The following is a 26,120-nucleotide window of genomic DNA, read 5'->3' on the forward strand; positions in this document are numbered from 1 at the left end:
TTGCAGAAAATCTAGAGAGTGACAGGAGAGGTGTTAGCCTCATTCAGCACATGAATAAACAGGGGAGTAATGAGGCTAGAAGAGAATGGCAGGGAGACAGAAAGACCCGGACTGTTGCTTTGAGCAAATGATATTCGTGTTGGGGGTTGAAGAGTGTTAGGGGTTAAACTAGATGAAGGGCTGAGCAGGAACAATATTCTAGGCAGGAGGAATGCGTGCCCGTAAAGGTGCTGAGACTGGAGGGAACATGATACAATCACGGAACTGAAAGACAAAGGGGGCGTGACTGTAGAGGGGGCAAAGTGGCTGCAAAATGAGGCTAGAGAAGCACCAGAGAGAGACAGGCAAGCACCAGAGAGAGAAAGGCAAGCCCCATTAAGAATTTGGTCTTTTTCCTAGAGCAATGGGAAGGCATTCAAAGGTTTATAGATGGGAAAGGTGTGTGTGGGACTTGATCATGTTTGCACTACAGGGTCACTGGCTGTTCTGTGTCTCCTGACTCCATGCATGTACTCACCATAGTCCACAATTTGACACCAAACGGTCACTCTCCTGTATTACTAAAGTGGTTTCATTTTTGCATCATTCCCACTTCTTTACTCCAAGCAACAGGAGGAAAAAACAACAGCAAGAGGTCTACAAATCTGGGAAGGTATAAATAGGAGTTTTTACATTTGTATAAATAAAAGCCTCTGAAGGAAACCATTAATTTCCTCTGTAGCTGCTTTGGAATGTTAGTGAGGGCATTTGGTGTGAACTGTTTGAAAATGCTTCTACATATTGTTCTGTGGGTGGAGATCAACGAGGTATGGAAATGAATCAGCAAGCAAGGCCTCTAATGGTGCTTCTGGTCCTGCAAAAATTGACTGGTTGCTGGGCTGCCTCAGCTCCCCACCGTGAGGGACAGGTACTGTTTCAGCTTGGTGGAGTGGCTTCTCTCCTCTTGCCAGTCAGCAACCCAGGGGCTTGGGAACATATGGTTGAGGCCTGTTTCAAAGAGATCAAAAATCAAAAATTTTAAAAACCTCTCAGATGTACAACTGTACTCCAAAAAGGTCGCACCTTTATAAAGGAATCTGCCCCTGAGAGTCTCAGGACTCAGCTTCCTCCTGAAGCTAGCCAACTCTGCTAGCACCTTCTTCACCACGTATGAACACAGTGTATGAACACGGTATCCGGCACAGTTTCACCTAGCTGGAGACCTAGGCTCTGAGTCCTAGCTTCCTAACCAGGCTGTGAGCGCTCTGAAGGAAGGGCTCACTCCATTTATATCTTCATATTCATTAAACACCTAGGTCAGTGGATTCATAGTCTGAGCTCAGAATATTCACTAATCCCGAGACTGTTGGCTTTCTGTGGTCATGGTTGCCATTGGGTGGGGCGTCCATGGACCCCAGGCTAAGCACTTTGCTTAGGCTAAGTTCCCAACAGTGCTGCTCAGCAGTTGACCTCTTTCTGATTCTCTCAAGCCTATACACTGAGGGGCTGTCCACACTGCCTCTGAGAGCAGTGGGCAGGCAAAGGAAGTGTGCTTTGTGAGGTCACCCGTGGGGACAGTGAGTGCAAGCAGCTGCAGTCCTCATAGGCCGCCAGCCTCCCGCTTCCTGCAGAGGCGCCCAGAGCTGGAGCTGGTCTGCGCATGCACTTGGAGGCACGGTATGAACAACCGCAGAAATGCCGGCCACTACGCCAGTTCCCAGAGCCCAGCGTTCTCCTCTCTCCTCTTTCATTGGTTTCCCAGGAAAGCTGCTGAGGGCGGGAGCCCCAGATGCACAGTTTGGCTCATAAGCGGGCTGCCTTTCACAGCCACCACTACCCACCCGGGGAGAGCACTGGATTGTGGCAAACGGGACCTCTTTGTGTGAGCAACCAAGGTGTGTTGGGTTTGGTGCTCCAAGGCAAACTTCTTTGCTCAATTGAAACAGCCCCTGGTCATCTCTGCTTCTCCATCTATAGCCACCCCGTGAGAATAAAAACTCCAGAGAGTCCTTTCTATTTACATTTAGGGAATTCTAAAAGAAATGTACAAGAAGCCAAAGGATGATCCGTGTTTGTCCTTAGAAAAAGAGATAACAATGCAATTTTTAAAACCCTAAAAGATTAATGAAATAAAACATTACAGATAGATACAGCAGTCAAATTCAAAGAAACAGAGAATAGTGGCTACCAGGGACTGGGGGAGAGGGGAATGGAGAGCTATTGTTTAATGAATATGAACTTTGAGTTTGGGAAGATGAAAAATTTCTGAAGAGGGATAGTGGCGATGTTTGCACAGCAGTGTGAATGGACTTAATGTTGCTGAACTATACACTTAAAAACGGTTAAAATAGTAAATTGTATGTTGTGTATATTTTGCCATAATAAAAATTTTTCAGAAACCATTATGAACAGAGCATTGTCTCAATGAGGAGACACTAAGCTTGTTGACTTTTATCTTGGGTGCTCTCTGTGTATGTGTATTTATATTAAAAGTAACCAGTTTCCTGAAAACACAAAACCCATTCCTGGCCAACAGGCTCTTTTCCTGTGCTTTTGTGCATTCTGAAGCTGTCTTCATAATGTGTTGGTCAGGAAGTGGGTGACTCATGGGGCCTTTATGACAGACCCTTGAGTCACACACACACACACATACACACACACACGTGAGTCACCCCTACAGGCTTCTAGGACAGGCAGCGATTTAGATGCCAGAGTGATGTGCCTGGGGCATGGCGGGAGGCAGCCTGGGGCCCATTGCCAGGCACATTCCTGGGAGCCTCTCCCATGGTTTAGTAATAAATGGAAGCTGTGGCCACAGCTCCCAACTCCAGGCCCAGCAATAGCTGTTTCTCTGACTTTTAAGGACAACCCAAATGGTGGCAGGAGGGGAGAGCAGTTGGTATTGGAAATGCCCAGTGGCCCCTGGGCTGCTGTGAGTGGCACCTGTTTTGGCGATGTGAGTGGCGCTGGGTGTAGGCCTCTGAATCTGCCGGTGCGTGGTGGCAAGAGCAGGTCAATCACAGGGTGATCTTACATCTTCCCCGGGGGTCGTGAATCGGGTTGGGAGCCACTCAGTTATATAAACAAATGGAGGACTGATCTAGACCTTAGGAGACCTGGTTTAGACTTTGATCTGCCACTAGCTTGTTTTGTTACCATGGTAAATCACATAAACTCTCTGGCCTTGGGTTCCTTGTCTTTAAAGTGAGGGAGTTGGGTTAGATCAGGATTGGCTGGCACACAGCTCCTGTGCCACCCGTCCCTCCAGTTCCTGAGGCAACAATGTTCACTGCCCTCTGAGCCCACATGGCAGCTCCTGGTCCTTCTTAGATGGCCTTCTCTTTCTATTCTGTTAATTGGAGTTAGCATCTGAAATGACACCTATTTGCTATCCTGAAAGCTGATATGTTGGTTCTCAACTTTGCCTATAAATTAGAATCACTGGAGAGCTTTTAGCAAATACAGGTGTCTGAATCCTACCCATATGGATTCTGATTTAATTATTCTGGGATGAGACCCAGGCATTGATAAATTTTAAAAGCTCTCTAGGGGATTCCAGTGTGTAGCCAGGAATGAGGGTCACTGGACGAGATGACCACTACAGGGGCCTAACAGTCAATCACTTTGTGATCAGCTGTTGGCATGAAGATGACAGGAATGATTGGGCTGGTTGAGCCGAGCTCTGCTGGCAAGAACATTAGGGGATCAGGAGACTTGGTTCTCATTTCTAGTTTGCATTCCTAATTTGCTTGTGATTTTGGGTGAGTTATTTATTCTTTTTAGCTTTAGTTCCCACATGTATAAACTGGGAGTAATAATCTCTTGAGCTTCCTACCTCACCATATTCTTAAGAGGAAGAAAGAAATGTTAATAGATGTATAAGAGAAAAGTGCTACAGAAAGTGCTACGTAAATTATTCCATTTTTATAACCCACATACCCCAAAATACTCTTCTAAAATTTGAAATAAAAAATTTTGAATCCATCCCTTGTGGGGAATTATGAAGATTCAGTGAGGTGGCATATACAACAGTCCCTAGCCTGGTAGGTGTGCAAGCAATGCTTGTTTGAATGAACGTTTTGATGGAGGTTACTGAAACACCAAATCACAGAGTTCTGTGTGCCTTCAAAGGAAGAGGAAGCTCATTTCTGTGGCTGTTTTGTTAGAACTGGTCCTTTATTTGAGTTTTCTAAAGTAAAAATTATGCATGTAATGCCTGAAATATTCTCAGTATGAAATATTCCGGCTGGGCACAGTGGCTCATGCCTGTAGTCCCAGCACTTTGGGAGGCTGAGGCAGGCAGATCTCCTGAGCTCAGGAGTTCAAGACCAGCCTGGGCAATATGGCCAAACCCTGTTTCTACAAAAAATTAGCTGGGTGTGATGGTGCACACCTGTAGTCCCAGCTACTCAGGAGGCTGAGGTGGAAAGATTGCTTGAGCTGCCTGGGAGGTGGATATTGCAGTGAGCCACGATTGCACTGCTGTACTGCAGCCTGGGCAACAGAGTGAGACCCTGTCTCCAAAAAAAAAAAAAAAAAAAAAAATCAAATGATAAATAAAAAGAGCAAAATTTGAAAGCCCTCTTAACCTCCTCTACCCCACCACTCCTCTCTCCAGAAGCAATCACTGATGGTGATTGAATTGTATCTGTTCAAGCTCTATATATTTACAATACACACACACACCCATATTAAATTTTTTTTTAGAAATGGGGTCATATATGTTATTCTGCAATTTGCTTAACAATATGTTTTAGGGCTCTTTCCATGATCTCTGGCAAGTTACTTAACCCTTCACATGCCTTAATCTCCTCATCTGTAAATGGGGATAATAATATAAGATCATTATGAAGATTGTATTAGTTAATATTTGTAAAGTGCTTAAAATAGTGACTACCACTGTTCCATGGTTAAGCTCACAATAACTCTTATAGAAATTTTCTTCCCCTAAATAAATGTCTATTAGATAACAATTTAAAAATAAAAATTTCTGTATTTTCATTTGTGCTGGACTTAGATCTGATTGCAAAAAATACCATCAAGTCGAAATTTGGTAAAGAGGTTGTTTTGAAAGTAGGTAGATAGGTTACTGACCTTTCATATTTCACATAATGAATGATGGACCCAAGAGCATCCCTAGAGACCTTCATTCAACTTCTGCAGCTCGGTTTCTCTGCTGGAAAGTGAGGTATGATATTATCCACTAGGCAAGAGGTGCCAGGGGGAACTGGACTCAAAGTGGTGACCAGCTCACGGTGGGCAGCTGATGACGCCACAAAGCATTGGCCTGCACGGCTGAGGAGCATTAGGTCGTGACCTTGTTTCCAACCTCTCTCCGGGTTTTCTGAGGGAAGGTACAAAAGAGGTGAAAGTGTTGGCATTTTGCCTCTAGGAAGAATTTTGATTAAGGATAAACATATTCCAAGATGCTGTGAAGTTGAAGTCACATGAATGCTAAGTGATTTCTTGGCATCAGAAATCAATCTCTTTCATGTCAGTCCTAAAAAAATAAACACTTTTACCTTCTTTGGTACCAGGAATAGCCAGAGAGGCTTCAGCTATTACAGCAAAAGCTTTTAAAATAATTACTTCTAGAATACGATAATATTAATGATTAGCTTTGTGTGAAAATTGAAGAGATAAGTAGTTAAATACTAGGAATAATAAATCTTGGAAGTGTCGTGTAATAAGTTTGCCCTTTAAAAGTATCACTTTTCAATGATTTTGTTCATAGTGAATCATTCAGAAAAAATTCTTCACTGAATCCTTTTTCTATGATTAAGGTGACTTCTTAAAGTGATCTTTGATTTTCATACATTAGAGTCAGATTCCTTCAAAACAAAATTTTTTTTTAAATGGTAATTGCACTCTCATTTACGTCAGTCCTAAAATAGTGCTTAAATAGTACCTTTCTATGTTCTGGCCACTGTGCATGCACAATCTTATTAACTCTGCAAATAGCCCTATGGAGTGAGTATCACTGTTACCACCCCATACTAGAGACGGAGAAACTGAGGCTTAAAGAGGTTAAGAAAGCCAGATCTGCCTATTTGGGAACAAAAATTTCTAACTGATTGTTCCATAAGCCAGATAATTATGTCAATGAGATAAATTACTGCAAGGGTCTGGATTTGCCACACGTCAGATTAACCCCCTGAATCATCAGTTATGTATAGTAAAAAGTGTATGTGTGTAAAAAAGTGAAGGATAAATGGGGTGGGAGGAATGGAAATCTGGTAGACCTTATAAAATACAACTGTACTGGAAAAGCTGCTTCTCCAAGTGACTTGCTTTTCCCGGGGCACAGATTGGCTCAAAGAGGGTGGAGGCAGCTGGCAGCTTCTCTTGGCAGACCAACAGGGCTGGCTGTGGGGAGGCCCCTGGGAAGAGCAAATCCCTGTCTGCTGGGAATGTTGGTTTTGTAATTAAGGATAAGGGAAACTATACTGAAAATTCTGCTTGGTGGCTCAGAATTTGAACTTCACTGCTTCTGTTTGTTGTTGCTGTAGCTAGTATAATAAAAATTCAGAATTTTTCTTTTCTCTCTTTTTTTTTGAGACTGGAGTCTCGCTCTGTCGCCCAGGCTGGAGTGCAGTGGCACGATCTTGGCTCACTGCAAGCTCTGCCTCCCGGGTTCACGCCATTCTCCTGCCTCAGCCTCCCGAGTAGCAGGGACTACAGGCACCTGCCACCATGCCCAGCTAATTTCTTTTTGTATTTTTAGTGGAGATGGGGTTTCACCATGTTAGCCAGGATGGTCTTGATCTCCTGACCTCGTGATCCGCCCGCCTCGGCCTCTCAAAGTGTCTTTTTTCTTTTTAAGGACAGTTATTAGGTAGAAATTCAAAAAAGTCCATATAAGCTGGGCGCGGTGGCTTACGCCTGTGGTCCCAGCACTTTGAGAGGCCAAGGCGGGTGGATCACTTGAGGTCAGGAGTTCGAGACCAGCCTGGCCAACATGGTGAAACCCTGTCACTACTAAAAATACAAAAACTAGCCGGGCGTGGTGGTATGCGCCTGCAATCCCAGCTACTCAGGAGGCTGAGGCAAGAGAATCACTTGAACCCAGGAGGTGGAGGTTGCAGTGAGCCGAGATCACGCCACTGCACTCCAGCCTGGGCAACAGAGTGAGACTCCATCTTAGAAAAACAAACAAACAAACAAACAAACACTAAAGAAGTCCACATTTGCTTTAACTCTCTCCCCCACCTTCCACATTTATACACAAGAGTTAGTTGTAGACATGCTAAAACTTTACCCCTTCAGCATATATCTCCTAAAAGCAAGTCATTTTCCTATCATCTCTTACAATATAACATTGATGATTGATAGAATGCCGTTATCCAATATATGGCACACATTGAAATTTCCCAGTTGTCCCAATAATGTTTTTTATAGAATTTTAAAACAATTTCTGATCCAGGATCCAATCAAGGGTCATGTATTGCAGTTATTTTTAGGTCTCTTTAGCTTCCTTTAATCTGGAACATTTCTTGACATTTTTTTTCGTTCTTGATGTCACTGACGTTTTTGAAGTGTCCAAGTGAGTTGCTTTATAGCATGTCTCTCAATTTGGATTCAACAGACTGTTTTCTTTTTTTGAGACGGAGTCTTGCTCTGTCGCCCAGGCTGGAGTGCAGTGGCGCAATCTCCACTCACTGCAAGCTCCACCTCCCAGGTTCACGCCATTCTCCTGCCTCAGCCTCCCGAGTAGCTGGGACTACAGGTGCCCGCCACCACGCCTGGCTAATTTTTTTGTATTTTTAATAGAGACGGGGTTTCACCGTGTTAGCCAGAATGGTCTCGATCTCCTGATCTCGTGATCCGCCCGCCTCGGCCTCCCAAAGTGCTGGGATTACAGGCGTGAGTTACCGCACCCAGCCTCAACAGACGGTTTTCTAATTTTAAATTCATGAGACTCAGTTGAGACGTCAAGTGACCTAGCTGGCATTTTTTATATATGTGTTATTTACATGCAAATATAAATGTAGAATGATATACTATAAAATTCATGTAAGTACATGATAAGAACATTTAAATGATTTTAAAAAGTACAAAGTAACAAGAGAAGTTCCTTTGTCAATGGTGACAACATTAACAGGTTTTTGTGTTCTATCCTGAAACACCAGCCATATCCCTCTCCATGTTTAACAAAAGGAGGCGGGCAATGAAAGGCACAGACGCTGTGGTCCAGTAAGGGGCCATTCCCAGGGCGGAATGAACCTTGTAGTTTTTCCTGGCTTGATGAACATCGCATGTGACTGCTTTCCATCCCCGTTGTGAGAAGCCTTCGTGAGCTTGTATCGAGACAGCAACCTTTTGCTGACTAATATCAACCAAGAGCAGTATACTTGATATTACCTAGTCAAATATAACCCTTATGGGGTTGATTGGAGAAAACTGGTGGTCAATTAACTCTGAGAAGCATTTAACGAAGCACAAGATTATAAGCTGAACTCAGGAATGGCAGCCTTTGCTAAAAGTAAGGGTTAGGATGGTTTCCTTTTTTTTTTTTTTTTCCAAAAAAACCTCAGGCTCTCTTTAAAAATATGATAAAATTCATGACATAAAATTTACCATCAGAGACATTTAGTACATTCTCAATGGTGTGCAACCATCAGTGTGATCTAGTTCCAAAATATTTTCATCGCCCGAAAAGGAAACCTTGTATCTGTTAGCAGTCACTCTGATTTCTCTCTCCCGTCAGTCCTTGTTAACCAGGAATCTGCTTCTATCTCTATGGATTTGCCAATTTGGCATTTCACAGAATCATACAATATGTGGCCTTCTGTGACTTGAAAACACATAATGTTTTCAAGCTTCATCTATGTTGTTGCATGTATCAGCACTTCATTCCTTTTCCTGGCTGAATAGTGTGGCTAAATGTGGCATGGATAACCACCTTGTAAAATCCATTCATCAGTCGACGGCCTATTTCTAAATATTGCTGTAAACCTTGGATTGAAGGGAGCCTACTGCATGGGAGTTTTAAAATCACAAAATCATGAACTGTCAACAGTCTCCTTAGGTCAGCAATTAAGTATGCCAAAAAATAAATTGTTTAAAAATCATCAGGTCCCTGCTACTAACAGCCGATAGTGCTCTGAAAGGTAAAAGGCAGAAGGACTTGTCCAGAATGTAGAGGCTTTAGGATCTGTGACAATAGTGATCTGTCTTCTTACACCACTAACCTCCTCTGCAGCCCCTCTTGGGTGATAGGCCCTGAGACATCCAAGCTGCTGAAATAATCCCCTGAGTCTTGAGTCAGATGGAGCAGAATGGTTGCTCCTCACAGGGCAGCTTAGGGAAGGGGCAGCCACAGGCACCTCAGGTGATGCTGGCTCCCTCGTTACTGCAGATATGTGCTTCCCTTTTCTGTATATCATTAGAAAAAAACCCAGAAAACATCCTTCTCTTTGAACAAAAGATTTAAGAATTTCTCTTGTGAATAAGATATTGCTGGCTGCTTACTTCAACCTAGATCTTTACTGTGGTTGTGTGTGTCTCGAACCATCTAGACAGGGATTAGCAAGAAACTCTTTAAGAATTCATGTGCTGGCTAATGATGGAAAATCCCAGGATTTAAAAGGAGCAGGGGAAAAACCGCCTGACTTGCTTTCCAGACAGATGCAAAATCTTCACCTTCCCTAAAATTAAAGTCTTGAGTCCCATGGTGGGGCAGGGAGTGAAGGAAGGCCAAGCCCTAAGAGCAGGAAGATATGTCAAATTGCTGAGACCTTGGTGGCCCTGAGCGTTGTTTAAGAGAAGAAACCTGACAAAGAATAATCGATTGCCTCCTCTTCCTCCCCAGCTTGTCTCAGCTTTTCCATACTTAGCATTTTAAAGACTTGAACAAGAAAGGAGAGCCTGCAGGGAGCCGAAATCAGTGTAGCTGGCCTTTCATATCCTCGGGTTCTGCATCCCTGGATTCAACTAACCGAGGATTGAAAATATTCGAAAAAGAGAATTGTGTCTTTATTGAACATGTACAGACTTTTTTCCTTGTTATTATTTCCCAAACAATATACTACAATGCTCTGTAGCATTGACATTGTAATAGGAATTATAAGTAATCTAGAGATGATTTAAAGTATACAAGAGGATGTCTGTAGGTTATATGCAAATACTACACCATTTTATAGAGGGAACTTGAGCATCCTTGAATTTTGGTGTCTGAGGTTGTGGGTCCAGGAAACAATCAGACAGTGAGGGAGGACTGTCTAGGCAACAAGAAAAAGGGCATCCTGAAAGGGGGCCTAAGGCCTGCTTTCTGTACTTTTGATGGTGTAAATCTGATGCTCTGGAGAGATTGTTTTTTGTTTCCCCAGCCAACTGTGCCCTCCTCACCCATGTCCATTTCTCTCTCTTGTCATTTATCCACCCATTCTTTTCTTTTCAAGTCCTTCTCAAAATCCTGACAGTGACATCCCTCCTTGGCTAAGACATTCACTAGCAGGTGGGGCTTTCTTCCTTCTCCATGGACCACAGCTGCCCATGACCAATACATCAAGTTCTGTATCCGTTGTCTTTCCAAAGCCTCTAGGTCAAGGCCAGTTAGCGCAGAAGGAGGAAAATACTTTCTGGTTACCTGTCTTTAGCTTTAAAGATTCTGGAATATTAAAAACAATCAGCACAGGCTTTTCTACAGCATGTTTTTGAGACCCACTTGAGAATTTGGGTGGGGTTCGAAGAAACCAAATGTCTGGCCTATCCCAGGGGATATTAGTCACCCAAATGATGTTTCAGGATATAAAAACATATTAGACAAGTTCATACATGGGAGTAAGTGTCAGACTGGCCACTCCTTGTTGAAGCCTGAGGTTTTGAAATTCTGATCTACGTTCTCAAAGAGTTTCTTTGTTTGTTTTAAAACTAAAAAGGCCAATGGAGAAGAATTCTGGGAGCTTTTTGAACATAATTTTTTTACTAAGGTGTAGTAACAATTGAGAAAAAGGGAAGGGGAGTGCAAGAAAGAGGTAGGCATGTCAAATATAGGTATAGACCCCAAACATCATCTCTGCATTAACTTGTGTACCATCTGCAGTTGGATGGCTGGGTTGGACTCTGGTCTTTGTATGTCAGGAGAGACAGAAAAATTTTAGAGAAAGACAAGCCTGGAGCCAAAGGGGCCATGGGGCTTTGGTATATACAAAAGGGGTTGCATTAGTATAATCTCAAGTTATGAAAAGTTGGGCCTCTTCACAGAGTAAATTGCTGGACTTATTAAAGGCTATGAAGCAAATCAGTTACCCTGAAGGCCCTGGAAAAGTTGACAGGCTCTTAGTCACCAAATTCCGGAAGACTCAAGCAAGAAAGTCCTTGAGTCCTGATGGGACTAGATTCAGCCAATTAGAAAAAAAGTTTCTGTGTATAGAGACTGCTCAAATGTAAATAAAAAGATCCCAAATAATTGTGCAGGTTGGACAAGGAGACATTCTAAAAGAAAAAGTGGCTTTTATTAAAAAAAAAAAAAAAAAAAGAATAAAGCTTATATTCTTCCAAGTCAGCATTGAGAGATGATTCCAGCAGTTAATGTTCCCGTTCCTCTGGAGTTGCACCATCCATTATGGAAGCCATTAGCCACACATAGTTACTGAGCACTCCAAATTGATGTGCATTGCGAGTATAATATACACACTGGATTTCAAAGACTTATCATGAAAAAAAGAACGTAAAATGTCTCATCAATAATTTTTTCATGTGGATTTGTTAAAGTAACATTTTAGAAATATTGGGTTAAAACTATACTAAGATTAATTTCACCCCTTAAGTTATTTTAACATGGCTACCAGAAAATGTAAAACTTACTTATGTGGCTTATGTTATATTCTTACTGAACAGCATTGCTTTAGAGTCCTTTGTTAATAATCACTCATAGTCACGCTTAAGGGGAATGCTTCTCCTTTGTTAACATCAACACAAGCATGTGTAGTATGGGCCTACAGCATGTCTAGAATGCCTGAAAGTTGATTTACTGAAGGTCAGGGTCATGCCACTAGGGCAGAAACACAGAGGGTCTTGTTGATGAAAGCGATGGATTTTAACCTTTCTGGAGCTGCTTTAATTATGACCCAGCTCCCCTCACTTGCAGGGTTCTAGTAATAGTAAGTATCTAATAGTAGCATTGGGTTCTATCATTTACAGCACCTAGAACAGAGTCCATAGTAGACACTTTATAAGCACTCACTGTTATACTTTTCTCTGTAAAAATGAAACTCTATATAAATGGGTTTCCCTGACACTAATAGAATTCTCCATGAGTGTTTTTGCCGCAGTTTTTAAATGTAGGGAACAATGGCCCCTACTTTGCCTATCTATAAGCTGTCAGGGCCTGCTATTGACTGGGTCTGGTGCTTGAACCAATGCTGGAATGCAGATGCTCTTTCTAGGGCGTAAGGTTTGGACACAGTCTGTGGTTCCCTATGCCACTCGCTGGGTGGCTAGGATGGATCTTATTTCTGGGGCACCTACTTAAGCATTTGATGTAGTCTCCTTGTCTTACTTCCCTCATGTCCTCTCTGAGACCCTTGTCCTTTTTTGCTCTGGACATCTTGGGTCATGGTGTTCATCATGCTTTGGATCCCCCTTTAACTGAAATGCCACCCCACCAATCACATGGCCCCTGCTCAATAAATGCGGCCACGTCCAATGGCAATTAATTTAAAATAATACAGAAATTTGGTTTTTAGCCAGCTATTAGCAACTAGGTACTGTGGATCTCAACCGTTCAGCTACTATTAAGATCATCCAGATCAGTGGCTCTGAATGAGAGAGAAACTTTGTAATGACCTGGGTGCATCTTCAAAGGACCCATTCTTAGAAAACCTGGGACCCATTCTTAGAAATCCTGATTTCATGGGTCTGGGATGCTACCTTGGGATCTGTACTTTTAAAAAGATCCCAAAGGCCGGGTGTGGTGCCTCATACATATAATCCCAGCACTTTGGGAATCTAAAGTGGGAGGATTACTTGAGCCCAGGAGTTCAAGACTAGCCTGGGAAACATGATGAAACCATGTCTCTGCTAAAAATACAAAAAATTAGCTGGGTGTGGTATTGCATCCCTGTAGTCCCAGCTACTCGGGAGGCTGAGGTAGGAGGATCACTTGAGCCTGGGAAGCAAAGGTTGCAGTGAGCTGAGATAGCATCACTGCATACCAGCATGGGTGACAGATGTGACCATATCTCAACAACAACAACAACAACAACAAAAATCTCCCAATATGACTCAGGTGAATGCACTTGATTAAGAATTACAAGTGAGATAACAATGGGAATACATATTTTCTATCATTTTGGGTGTTAAATAATTTTGGTGTGAAGATTAGATGGCTAATATTTTAGTTCAAACTTCATAGCATAACCATTTGTAGATTTTATAAATTAGCATACTCCCTGGCACATAGCAAGCAATAACTAAAAGATTGCTGAATTGATGACTGTCTTAGTCCATTTGCACTGCTGTAACAAAATGCCTGAGACTGGGCAATTTATAAAGAACAGAAATTTATTTCTCACATTTCTGGAGACTGGGAAGTCCAAGATCAGCACAGCAATGAATTTGGTGTCTGGTGAGGATCTTCTTACTGAGTCCTCCCGTGGTAGAAGAGTGGAAGAGCAAAAAGTGGCCTAAGCTAGTTCCATTCAACCCTTTATAAGGCACTAATCCATTCATGAGCCCTCATTGAAGCGGCTTCATTGTCTGGGGTAAATACCTGGGGTTCATCGTCTCGTGCAGAGGTTAACAACATGGACATACACACATGGAGTGAGTTAAAGAGTAGAAAGTTTAATAGGCAGAAGAAAGGAGAGAGGAGACTAGCTCTCTTTCTTGTGAAAGAGAGCCATCTGATAGGGAAACGTGGCAGACTGCAGCAGATATTATAGGCAAGGTTGAGATGCAGTCTCTGATTTACGTAGGGCCCACAGATTGGTTCAACCCGGTGTCACGTTTATTTATTTATTATTATTTTTTAAAATTATACTTGAAGTTCTAGGGTACATATGCACAATGTGCAGGTTTGTTACATAGGTATACATGTGCCATGTTGGTTTGCTGCATCCATCAACTCATCATTTACATTAGGTATTTCTCCTAATGCTCTCCCTCCCCCAACCCCCTACCCCCCAACAGGCCCTGGTGTGTGATGTTCCCCACCCTGTGTCCAAGTGTTCTCGTACAGTTCCCACTTATGAGTGAGAACATGCGGTGTTTGATTTTCTGTTCTTGTGTTAGTTTGCTGAGAATGATGGTTTCCAGCTTCACCCATGTCCCTACAAAGGACATGAACTCATCCTTTTTTATGGCTGCATAGTATTCCATGGTGTATATGTGCCACATTTTCTTAATCCAGTCTATCACTGATGGACATTTGGGTTGGTTCCAAGTCTTTGCTATTGTGAATAGTGCCGCAGTAAACATACGTGTGCATGTGTCTTTAGAGTAGCATGATTTATAATCCTTTGGGTATATACCCAGTAATGGGATTGCTGGGTCAGATGGTATTTCTAGTTCTAGATCCTTGAGGAATTGCCACACTGTCTTCCACAATGGTTGAAATAATTTACACTCCTAACAGTGTAAAAGTGTTCCTATTTCTCCACATCCTCCCCAGCATCTGTTGTTTCCTGACTTTTTAATGATCGCCATTCTAACTGGTGTGAGATGGTATCTCATGGTGGTTCTGATTTGCATTTCTCTGATGACCAGTGATGATGGGCATTTTTTCATGTGTCTGTTGGCTGCATAAATGTCTTCTTTTGAGAAGTGTCTGTTCATATCCTTTGCCCACTTTTTGATGGGGTTGCTTGTTTTTTTCTTGTAAATTTGTTTAACTTCTTTGTAGATTCTGGATATTAGCCCTTTGTCAGATGGGTAGATTGCAAAAATTTTCTCCCATTCTCTGGTTGCCTGTTCACTCTGATGCTAGTTTCTTTTGCTGTGCAGAAGCTCTTTAGTTTAATTAAATCCCATTTGTCAATTTTGGCTTTTGTTGCCGTTGCCTTTGGTGTTTTAATCATGAAGCCTTTGCCCATGCTTATGTCCTGAATGGTATTGCCTAGGTTTTCTTCTAGGGTTTTTATGGTTTTAGGGCTAACATTTAAGTCTTTAATCCATCTTGGATTAATTTTTGTATAAGGTGTAAGGAAGGGATCCAGTTTCAGCTTTCTACATATGGCTAGCCAGTTTTCCTAGCACCATTTATTAAATAGGGAATCCTTTCCCATTGTTGTTTTTGTCAGGTTTGTCAAAGATCAGATGGTTGTAGATGTGTGGTGTTATTTCTGAGGCCTCTGTTCTGTTGCATTGGTCTATATCTCTGTTTTGGTACCAATACCATGCTGTTTTGGTTACTGTAACCTTGTAGTATAGTTTGAAGTCAGGTAGCGTAATGCCTCCAGCTTTGTTCTTTTGGCTTAGGATTGTCTTGGCAATGCAGGCTCTTTTTTGGTTCCATATGAACTTTAAAGTAGTTTTTTCCAATTCTGTGAAGATAGTCATTGGTAGCTTGATGGGGATGGCATTGAATCTATAAATTACCTTGGGGAAGTATGGCCATTTTCACAATATTGATTCTTCCTATCCATGAGCATGGAATGTTCTTCCATTAGTTTGTGTCCTCTTTTATTTCGTTGAGCAGTGGTTTGTAGTTCTCCTTGAAGAGGTCCTTCACATCCCTTGTAAGTTGTATTCCTAGGTATTTTATTCTCTTTGTAGCAATTGTGAATGGGAGTTCACTCATGATTTGGCTCTCTGTTTGTCTGTTATTGGTGTATAGGAATGCTTGTGATTTTTGCACATTGATTTTGTATCCTGAGACTTTGCTGAAGTTGCTTGTCAGCTTAAGGAGATGTTGGGCTGAGAGGATGGGGTTTTCTAAATATACAATCATGTCATCTGCAAACAGGAACAATTTGGCCACCTCTTTTCCTAATCGAATACCCTTTATTTCTTTCTCTTGCCTGATTGCCCTGGCCAGAACTTCCAACACTATGTTGAATAGGAGTGGTGAGAGAGGGCATGCTTGTCTTGTGCCGGTTTTCAAAGGGAATGCTTCCAGTTTTTGCCCATTCAATATGATATTGGCTGCGGGTTTATCATAAATAGCTCTTATTATTTTGAAATACATTCCATCAATACCTAGTTTATTGAGAGTTTTTAGCATGAAGGGCTGTTGAATTTTATCGAAGGCCTTTTCTGCATCTATTGAGATGATCATGTGTTTTTTGTCATTGGTTCTGTTTATGTGGTGGATTATGTTTATTGATTTGTGTATGTTGAACCAGCCTTGCATCCCAGGGATGAAGCCCACTTGATCATGGTGGATAAGCTTTTTGATGTGCTGCTGGATTCGGTTTGCCAGTATTTTATTGAGGATTTTTGCATCAATGTTCATCAGGGATATTGGTCTAAAATTCTCTTTTTTTGTTGTGTCTCTGCCAGGTTTTGGTATCAGGATGTTGCTGGCCTCATAAAATGAGTTAGGGAGGATTCTCTCTTTTTCTATTGATTGGAATAATTTCAGAAGGAATGGTACCAGCTCCTCTTTGTACCTCTGGTAGAATTCGGCTGTGAACCCATCTTGTCCTGGACTTTTTTTGGTTGGTAGGCTATTAATTATTGCCTCAATTTCAGAGCCTGTTATTAGTCTATTCAGAGATTCAACTTCTTCCTGGCTTAGTCTTGGGGGGTGTATGTGTCCAGGCATTTATCCATTTCTTCTAGATGTTCTAGTTTATTTGCGTGGAGGTGTTTATAGTATTCTCTGATAGTAGTTTGTATTTCTGTGGGATCGGTGGTGATATCCCCTTTATCATTTTTTATTGTGTCTATTTGATTCTTCTCTTTTTTCTCCTTTATTCTTGCTAGTGGTCTATCAATTTTGTTGATCTTTTCAAAAAATCAGCTTCTGGATTCATTGATTTTTTTGAAGGGTTTTTTGTGTCTCTATCTCCTTCAGTTCTGTTCTGATCTTAGTTATTTCTTGCCTTCTGCTAGCTTTTGAATGTGTTTGCTCTGGCTTCTCTAGTTCTTTTAATTGAGATGTTAGGGTGTCAATTTTAGATCTTTCCTGCTTTCTCTTGTGGGCATTTAGTGCTACAAATTTCCCTCTACACACTGCTTTAAATGTGTCCCAGAGATTCTGGTATGTTGTGTCTTTGTTCTCATTGGTTTCAAAGAACATCTTTATTTCTGCCTTCATTTTGTTATGTACCCAGTAGTCATTCAGGAGCAGGTTGTTCAGTTTCCAGGTACTTGTGTGGTTTTGAGTGAGTTTCTTAATCCTGAGTTCTAATTTGATTGCACTGTGGTCTGAGGGACAGTTTGTTGTGATTTCTGTTCTTTTACATTTGCTGAGGAGTGCTTTACTTCCAATTATGTGGTCAGTTTTAGAATAAGTGTGATGTGGTGCTGAGAAGAATGCATATTCTGTTGATTTGGGGTGGAGAGTTCTGTAGATGTCTATTAGGTCCGCTTGGTGCAGAGCTGAGTTCAAGTCCTGGATATTCTTGTTAACCTTCTGTCTCATTGACCTAATATTAACAGTGGGGTGTTAAAGTCTCCCATTATCATTGTGTGGGAGTCTAAGTCTCTTTTTGTAGGTCTCTAAGGACTTGCTTTATGAATCTAGGTGCTCCTGTATTGGGTGCATATATATTTAGGATAGTTAGCTCTTCTTGTTGAATTGATCCCTTTACCATTATGTAATGGCCTTTGTCTCTTTTGATCTTTGTTGGTTTAAAGTCTGTTTTATCAGAGACTAGGATTGCAACCCCTGCTCTTTTTTGCTTTCCATTTGTTTGATAGATCTTCCTCCATTCCTTTATTTTGAGCCTATGTGTATTTCTGCACATGAGATGGATCTCCTGAGTATAGCACATTGATGGGTCTTGACTCTTTATCCAATTTGCCAGTCTGTGTCTTTTAATGGGGGCATTTAGCCCATTTACATTTAAGGTTAATATTGTTATGTTTGAATTTGATCCTGTCATTATGATGTTAGCTGGTTATTTTGCCCATTAATTGATGCAGTTTCTTAATAGTATTGATGTTCTTTACCATTTGGCATGTTTTTGCAGTGGCTGGTACTGGTTTTTCCCTTCCATGTTTAGTGCTTCCTTCAGGAGCTCTTGTAAGGCAGGCCTGGTGGTGACAAAATCTCTCAGCATTTGCTTGTCTGTAAAGGATTTTATTTCTCCTTCACTTATGAAGCTTAGTTTGGCTGGATATGAAATTCTGGGTTGAAAAGTCTTTCCTTTCAGAACATTGAATATTGGCCCCCACTCTCTTCTGGCTGATGGGGTTTCTGCTGGGAGATCTGCTGTTAGTCTGATGGGCTTCCCTTTTTAGGCAACCTGACCTTTCTTTCTGGCTGCCCTTAACATTTTTTCCTTCATCTCAACTTTGGTGAATCTGACAATTATGTGTCTTGGAGTTGCTCTTCTTGAGGAGTGTCTTTGTGGTGTTCTCTGTATTACCGGGATTTGAATGTTGGCCTGCCTTGCTAGGTTGGGGAAGTTCTCCTGGATAATACCCTGAAGAGTGTTTTACAACTTGGTTCCATTCTCCCCATCACTTTCAGGTACACCAATCAAATGTAGATTTGGTATTTTCACATAGTCCCATATTTCTTGGAGGCTTTGTTCATTTCTTTTTACTCTTTTTTTCTCTAATCTTGTCCTCTGACTTTATTTCATTAATTTGATCTTCAATCACTGATATCCTTTCTTCCATTTGATCAAATCAGCTATTGAAGCTTGTGCATGTGTCACGAAGTTCTCGTGCCATAGTTTTCAGCTCCATCAGGTCATTTAAGGTCTTTACACTGTTTATTCTAGTTAGCCATTCATCTAACCTTTTTTGAAGATTTTTAGCTTCCTTGTTATGGGTTAAAATATGCTCCTTTAGCTCGGAGAAGTTTGTTATTACCGACCTCTGAAGCCTATTTCTGTCAACTCGTCATTTTCTGTCCAGCTTTGTTATGTTGCTGGTGAGGAGCTGCAATCCTTTGGAAGAGAAGAGGCGTTCTGGTTTTTATAATTTTCAGCTTTTCTGCTCTGGCTTCTCCCCATCTTTGTGATTTTATCTACCTTTGGTCTTTGATGATAGTGACCTACAGATGGGGTTTTGGTGTGGCTGTCCTTTTTGTTGGTGTTGATGCTGTTCCTTTCTGTTAGTTTTCCTTCTAACAGTCAGGACTCTCAGCTGCAGGTCTGTTGGAGTTTGCTGGAGGTCCACTCCAGACCCTGTTTGCCTGGGTATCACCAGTGGAGACTGCAGAATTGCAAATATTGCAGATCAGCAAATTTTGCAGAACAGCAAATATTGCTGCCTGATTCTTCCTCTAGAAGCTTCATCCCAGAGGGGCACCCACCTGTATTAGGTGTCTGTCGGCCCCTACTGGGAGGTGTCTCCCAGTTAGGCTACATGGGGGTCAGCGACCCACTTGAGGAGGCAGTCTGTCCATTCTCAGAGCTCAAACACTTGTTCTGGGAGAACCACTGCTCTCTTCAGAGCTGTCAGACAGGGATGTTTAAGTCTGCAGAAGTTGTCTGCTGCCTTTTGTTCAGCTATGCCCTGCCCATAGAGGTGGAGTCTATAGAGGCTGTAGGCCTTGCTGAGCTGTGGCGGGCTCTGCCAAGTTTGAGCTTCCTGGCCACTTTGTTTACCTACTCAAGCCTCAGCAATGGTGGATGCCCCTCCCCCCACCAGGCTGCAGCCTCACAGGTTGATCTCAGAGTGCTACACTAGCAGTGAGCAAGGCTCCGTGGATGTGGGACTTGCCAAGCCAGGCATGGGAGAGAATCTCCTGGTCTGCCGGTTGCTAAGACCATGGGAAAAGCGCAGTATTTGTGGGAGTGTACCAATTTTCCAGGTCTAGTCTGTCACAGCTTCCCTTGACTAGGAAAGGGAAATCCCCCAACCCCTGTGCTTCCCGGGTGAGGTGACGCCCCACACTGCTTCTGCTTGCCCTCCGTGGGCTGCACCCACTGTCCAACCAGTCTCAGTGGGATGAACCAGTTACCTCAGTTGGAAATGCGGAAATCACTCATCTTCTGTGTTGATCATGCTGGGAGCTGCAGACCTGAGCTGTTCCTATTCAGCCATCTTGGAATGTTTATATATGGAGCAGGGAAGGCCGGTCATCCCCACCCTAATCTTATTATGCAAATGGGCTTTCCACTTGGCTGGTGCCACCTTGTCTGCTCCTTACTGTACATGTGGCTGGCAAAGAGAAGATAGAGCCACCATTTTGATCATGCCTAGTCCCAGATAGCTTTGTTTTTCTATTGGCACAACCACAGGCATTCACTTGTGCAAGCTTCCAGTTTGCTTGTTTATGTCTACAGCTCAATTTTACAGGCTGCTCTTTGTTAGAAAAGAAAATGATTTGGGGGCACTTTTCATTAAAAGGAAAACCTTACTGAGGACTTCCTTACCCTCACTATCTGCCTAAATAATTTCTTTTTAACTCCTATATCATGATGACTTAATCACTTCCCAGAAGCCCTTCTCTTAACACCACCAAATGGGGATTACATTTCCACCCAAGAATTTTGGGGCAGATTCAGACAATAGCAATAAATGTGAATATCAAGTACATATTTGTAGAGAAAATATTTTTAAAATGTATTTTATGAAGTGTTTTTCAAGATACCTTTTTAAGATTTATTTTTAATTTTTATAGATTTAGTGAGTATAATGGCAGATTTCTTTTTTTTCTTTTTTCTTTTTTTTTTTTTTCCCTGAGACAGAGTCTCGCTCTGTTGCCTAGGCTGGAGTGCAGTGGCGCGATCTCAGCTCACTGCAACCTCCGCCTCCCGGGTTGCAGTGATTCTGCTGCCTCAGCCTCCAGAGTACCTGGGACTACAGGCGTATGCCACCATGCCCAGCAATTTTTGTATTTTTAGTAGAGACGGGGTTTCACCGTGTTAGCCAGGATGATCTCCTGACCTTGTGATCTGCCCGCCTTGGCCTCCCAAAGTGCTGGGATTACAGGCGTGAGCCACCACACCCAGCTAGATTTCTTACATATGCAGATTTCTTACATTTCTCCTGCCCTCCTGCTTTTTGGAGTCTCCAGTGTCTATTATTCCACTCATGTGGAATAATAATACATGTGCAGGATGTGCAGGTTTGTTACATAGGTAAACGTGTGCCATGGTGGTTATCAACCCATCACCTAGGTATTAAGCACCCTGCATGCATTAGCTATTTATCCTGATGCTCCCTCTCCCCCAACCCCTGATAGGCCCCAGTATGTGGTGTTTCCCTCCCTGTGTCCATATGTTCTCATTGTTTAGCTCTCACTTATAAGTGAGAATATGAGTATATACCACATTTTAAAAATTCGGTCCTCCATTGGTGGATACTTAGATTGATTCCATATCTTTACTATTGTGAATAGTGCTGTGATAAACATACAAGTGCAGAATCTTTTTGATATAATGATATTTCCCCCTTTGGGTATATACCCAGTATTGGGATTGCTGAATAGAATAGTGGTTCTATTTTTAGTTCTTTGAGAAGTCTCCGTACTGTTTTACATAAAGGTTGTACTAATTTACATTCCCACAAAGAGAGTAAAAGTTCCTATTTCTCTGCATCTTTACCAACATCTGTTGTTTTTTCAACTTCTTAATGATAGTCATTCTGACTGGTGTAATATGGTATCTTATTGTGGTTTTAATTTGCATTTCTCTGATGATTAGCGATGTTGAGCATTTCTTCATGTTTGTTGGCTGCTTATATGCCTTCTTTTGAAAAATGTTCATGTCCTCTGCCCACCTTTTAGTGGTGCTATTTGTTTTTTCTTGTTGAGTTCCTTGTAGATTCTGGATATTAGCCCTTTGTTGGATGCATAGTTTGCAAATATTTTTTCCCATTTTGTAGGTTGTCTGTTTATTCTGCTGATTGCTTCTTTTGCTGTGCGGAAGCTTTTTAATTTAATTAAGTCTCATTTGTCTATTTTTGTTTTTGTTGTGTTTGCTTTTGAGGACTTAGTCATAAATTCTTTGCCTAGAGCCAATGTCCAGAAGAGTTTTTCCTAAGCTTTTGTCTGGGAATTTTAGTTTTGGGCCTTAAATTCTTCCAGAGTTAATTTTTGTCTATGGTGAGAGGTAGGGGTCCGGTTTCATTCTTCTGCATATGGCTATCCAATCTTCCTAGCAACATCTATTGAATAGGGTGTCCTTTTTCCAGTGTATATTTTTGTTGACTTTGTCGAAGATCAGTTGGTTGTAGGTATGTGGCTTTATTTCTGGGTTCTCTGTTCTGTTCCATTGATCTATGTGTCTATTCTTATACCAGTACCATGCTGTTTTGGTTACTATAACCTTGTAATATAATTTGAAATCAGGTAATTTGATGCCTCCAGCTTTACTCCTTTTTCTTAGGATTGCTTAGGAGCTATTTGAGTTCTTTTTTGTTTCCATATGAATATGAGGATTCCTTTTTCTTTCTTTTTTTTTTTTTTTTTTTGAGACGGAGTCTCACTCTGTTGCCCAGGCTGGAGTGTAGTGGCGCAATCTCAGCTCACTGCAAGCTCAGCCTCCCGAGTTCATGCCATTCTCCTGCCTCAGCCTCCTGAGTAGCTGGGACTACAGGCGCCCACCACCACGCCCAGCTAATTCTTTTTGTATTTTTAGTAGAGACGGGGTTTCACCATGTTAGCCAGGATGGTCTCAATCTCCTGACCTCGTGATCTGCCTGTCTCGGCCTCCCAAAGTGCTGGGATTACAGGCGTGAGCCACCGCGCCCGGCTGAGGATTCTTTTTTCTAATTCTGTGAAAAATGATGTTGGTAATTTGTTAGGGATTGCATTGAATCTGTAGATTGCTTTGGACAGTATGATCACTTTAACAATGATTTCAAGATATCTTTAGCTTTAAAAATGTATTAAGCATGATAACTATAGTTAATAATAATGAATTGTATTTTTCAAAATTGCTAAGACAGTAGATTTTAAATGTTCCCACCATAAAAAAATGCTAAGCAGATGAGGTGATGGAGATGCTAATTAGTTTGATTTACTCATTCCATAATGTATACATATATCAAAACATTGCATTGTACCCCATGAATATATATATAATTTGTCAATTAAAAATAAAAATTTAAATATGTATTGAATGTTTCCATCAAATTTCATATGCCTTAAATAAAGGAGAACTGTGCCTCTGAAGAGTCTGGCAGGTGGCCCCTTGGAGGAGGCCAGCTTCAGAGCTGTCTCCTCAAAGAACACGTGGATGGGATAGTTCATTTGTTTTTGAACACAGAAAGGATACAGCTGTAGGAGGGGCCTTTATCAACAACTAGTCCCACTCTGCAGCAGTTAATTGCCACTTCCTGTCTAGAGAATGCAGCACAATAGACTGAGCCCATCTGCTGTTTGCATCCCCCATGCCACCCACATGGGCATTGTTTAAGGTGGTGGAGGTCTAACAAGAAAGACTGACAGCGAGTCTGCCAGTGGGAGACTGGTCCATGGGTCTCTGTTAGCCCCAGGAATGGTTTCCACAGGTCAGGCTGACCTTCTGTGGCTGCCCTGCAAAGGGCCACACCTGTGCCTGCAAATACAGCTGCTGGCGTCTTCACATGGCTCAGCTCCCTGACCTGTAAACCTCTAACCGGAATGTTCTTTGGTGGTTAGGTCTGATGTTTCTGTTACAGGAAAAGGTTCCCGATCCAGACCCCAAGAGAGGGTTCTTGGATCTTGTGCAAGAGAGAATTCAGGGTGAGTCTGCAGTGCAAAGGGAAAGCAAGTTTATTAAGAAAGTAAAAGAATAAAAGAATGGCTATTCCATAGACATAGCAGCCTCGAGAGCTGCTGGTTGCCCATTTTTATGGTTATTTCTTGATGATATGCTACACAAGGGATGGATTGATTATTCATGCCTCCCCTATTTAGACCACATAGGGCTCCTGACATTGCTATGGCATTTTTAAACTGTCATGGCGCTGGTGGGAGTGTAACAGTGAGGCTGCCCAGAGGTCACTCTCGTCACTATTTTGGTTTTGGTGGGTTTTGGCCAGCTCCTTAACTGCAACCTGTTTTATCAGCAAGGTCTTCATGACCTGTATTTTGTGCTGACCTCCTATCTCATCCTGTGACTTAGAATGCCTTAACCACCTGGGAATGCAGCCCAGTAGGTGTCAGCCTCACTTTACCCAGCTCCTATTAAAGATGGAGTTGTTCTGGTTCACATGCCTCTGACATTTCCACAGGCTGCTTTGTGTAGACTTTTAAAGAACAAACAACCCACAAACCTATCTAAAAACAGTTGAACTGATGCAAATTCTAAAAATGACTGAAAAATAAGCTTTATGGGGTAGGAGCCCTGTCCAAAGCAGTGCTTTCAGGGGCCATGTGGGAAATCCACACCCACGTAGTTAGCTAGTTGCATCTCTTTACCCACATTAGATGGCGATTTTAATTTGTTTTTAACTTAGCAAGAATTTGTTCAGTGATGTTTCACTTTCACCAGCCTCCATGTCAGAGAAGGAAGACAGGTCACGTTCTCAAATTGTCCTTCCTTTTCACTCCTTCATAAAAATCCTGTTGTCCCCTTCCCTTTCTTCCTTGCTCAGCCATGTCCTCACTCCCTCCCAAGCCTTCAGGAGTCTTTGTATCTGCAGAGAAATGGGGAGCCCAAATTAGTTAGGCAGGTCAAAAGAGGCAGAAAGAGGAACAGGGGTGGGCAGAGTTTCCACAAGTGGCTTTGCACGTCCCTGAGCTGCACCTTGCACCAGCAATCCCCTACCTATGCTTCACTGCCAATGACAGCGGGTCAGTGCAAAATAATCCAGGAACCACAGGCTGCCTGGGGGCTGCTGCTGCCTCTTGCTCAAATGAACATTATTCTCTGCTGGGAGCGGGGAGTCTACAAGCATGGATGAAGACATCACGTCTTGGATTCAGAATCTGAGAAGGAGCAAGAAAGGAAGTCATCACAGACACAGAAATATCGGGAACCTGAACGAACTTATGTAGTGGACATTGGAGCATTCTTTCTTTTGGTGCTGGCATTCCCAGTGTTAGAAGGGACAGTATTCAGCCAACACATATTTATCAGGTAGTAGCTATGTGTCAGAATTCTGTGCTAGCTGCTGAGGTGCTGTGAGTGACAGTCCTACTTTCACAGAGCTCATAGTTGAGAGCAGTAGTCTCCAAACATTAGTCATTTTACATCCCTATAGGAAAAACATTGAGCTGAACTACTCTGTTTTTTATTTATAAGTTATGTAATATATTGCTATGTTATGCACATCAAGTAAAATGATTTGTGTACATTACAAAATGGACAGGCAAAATAAATTAATCCAGAGGAGTTACAAATGTATATATCTATATAAGTTTCTAATATTTTCTTCTCACCTTCCAATGACTTATTTTGCACAAGTTCTGGGATGCAGGCACCCACTGTAGAGATGACAGATGGTATTAAGAGTGTGATCTAGTGTGAGATTTTCTGGGTTCTGATGTTGGCTCCAGCCCATACTTTTTGTGTGGCCTAGGATTTATTTCTTAAGTGCTCGGTCTAAGTTTCTCCATGTGTAAAATAGGTTTTATAATAATACTTTCGTTAGGGTTTTAGTGAAGATGGAATGAGGTGATCCATGTAAAGTGCTTAGAAATCTTCCTGGCATTTGGAAAGAGTGCAATAAATGTTATTATTTTGATTATTACAGTCTCTTCAGAGAGAAAATCACTAACCAACTAAGTATTTAATTTCAACTGTGATGAGTACCAAGCAGGGCTAGTCTAGGATGCCAGGAGGGTGTATTGGGAAGACTTAACCTAGTCAGTTTTGAGCTGTGTTTGGAGTTCAGGAGGGAGCCAGGGTTGGAGCAGGGGCAGAACATTCCCAGCTGAGAAACAGCACCTGCGAAGGCTGAGGCAGGAGAGAACTTAACTCCTTGGGGGAGAAGACGAGGGCCCAGTAAGAGGGGAAGAACACTAACAGGTCCAATAGGAGAAGCAGGCTGGCTGGAGACCATGCAGGTCTTCATGGGCATTGTATCCATCAGGGATCTGTTACCAAAACCAAAACCCATTTGCAGTCGTTTCAGCAGAAAAAGGAGTTTATTAGAGGATATGAGGATACTTTCAAAATTTCTAGAGGGCCAGAAAGTCAGGC

General features: G+C 42.1%; 1 long non-coding RNA gene across 3 annotated transcripts in view; it reads left to right on the plus strand.

Moving 5' to 3' along the window:
• The window catches only part of LOC107973828 (uncharacterized), a 257,209-nt gene that overhangs the window by 143,808 nt on the left and 87,281 nt on the right, over positions 1-26,120 (plus strand). The window contains exon 1 of one of the 3 annotated variants that reach the window (XR_001716302.3): positions 1,560-1,874. The exons of the other annotated variants lie outside the window; for them this stretch is intronic. This is a non-coding gene — a long non-coding RNA (uncharacterized LOC107973828). Of the gene's footprint in view, positions 1-1,559; positions 1,875-26,120 lie in introns of those variants that run through there. 3 annotated transcript variants of the gene reach the window in all.

The sequence above is a fragment of the Pan troglodytes genome, chromosome 13, assembly GCF_028858775.2.
Source record: "Pan troglodytes isolate AG18354 chromosome 13, NHGRI_mPanTro3-v2.0_pri, whole genome shotgun sequence".
Classification (NCBI taxonomy): Eukaryota; Metazoa; Chordata; class Mammalia; order Primates; family Hominidae; genus Pan; species Pan troglodytes.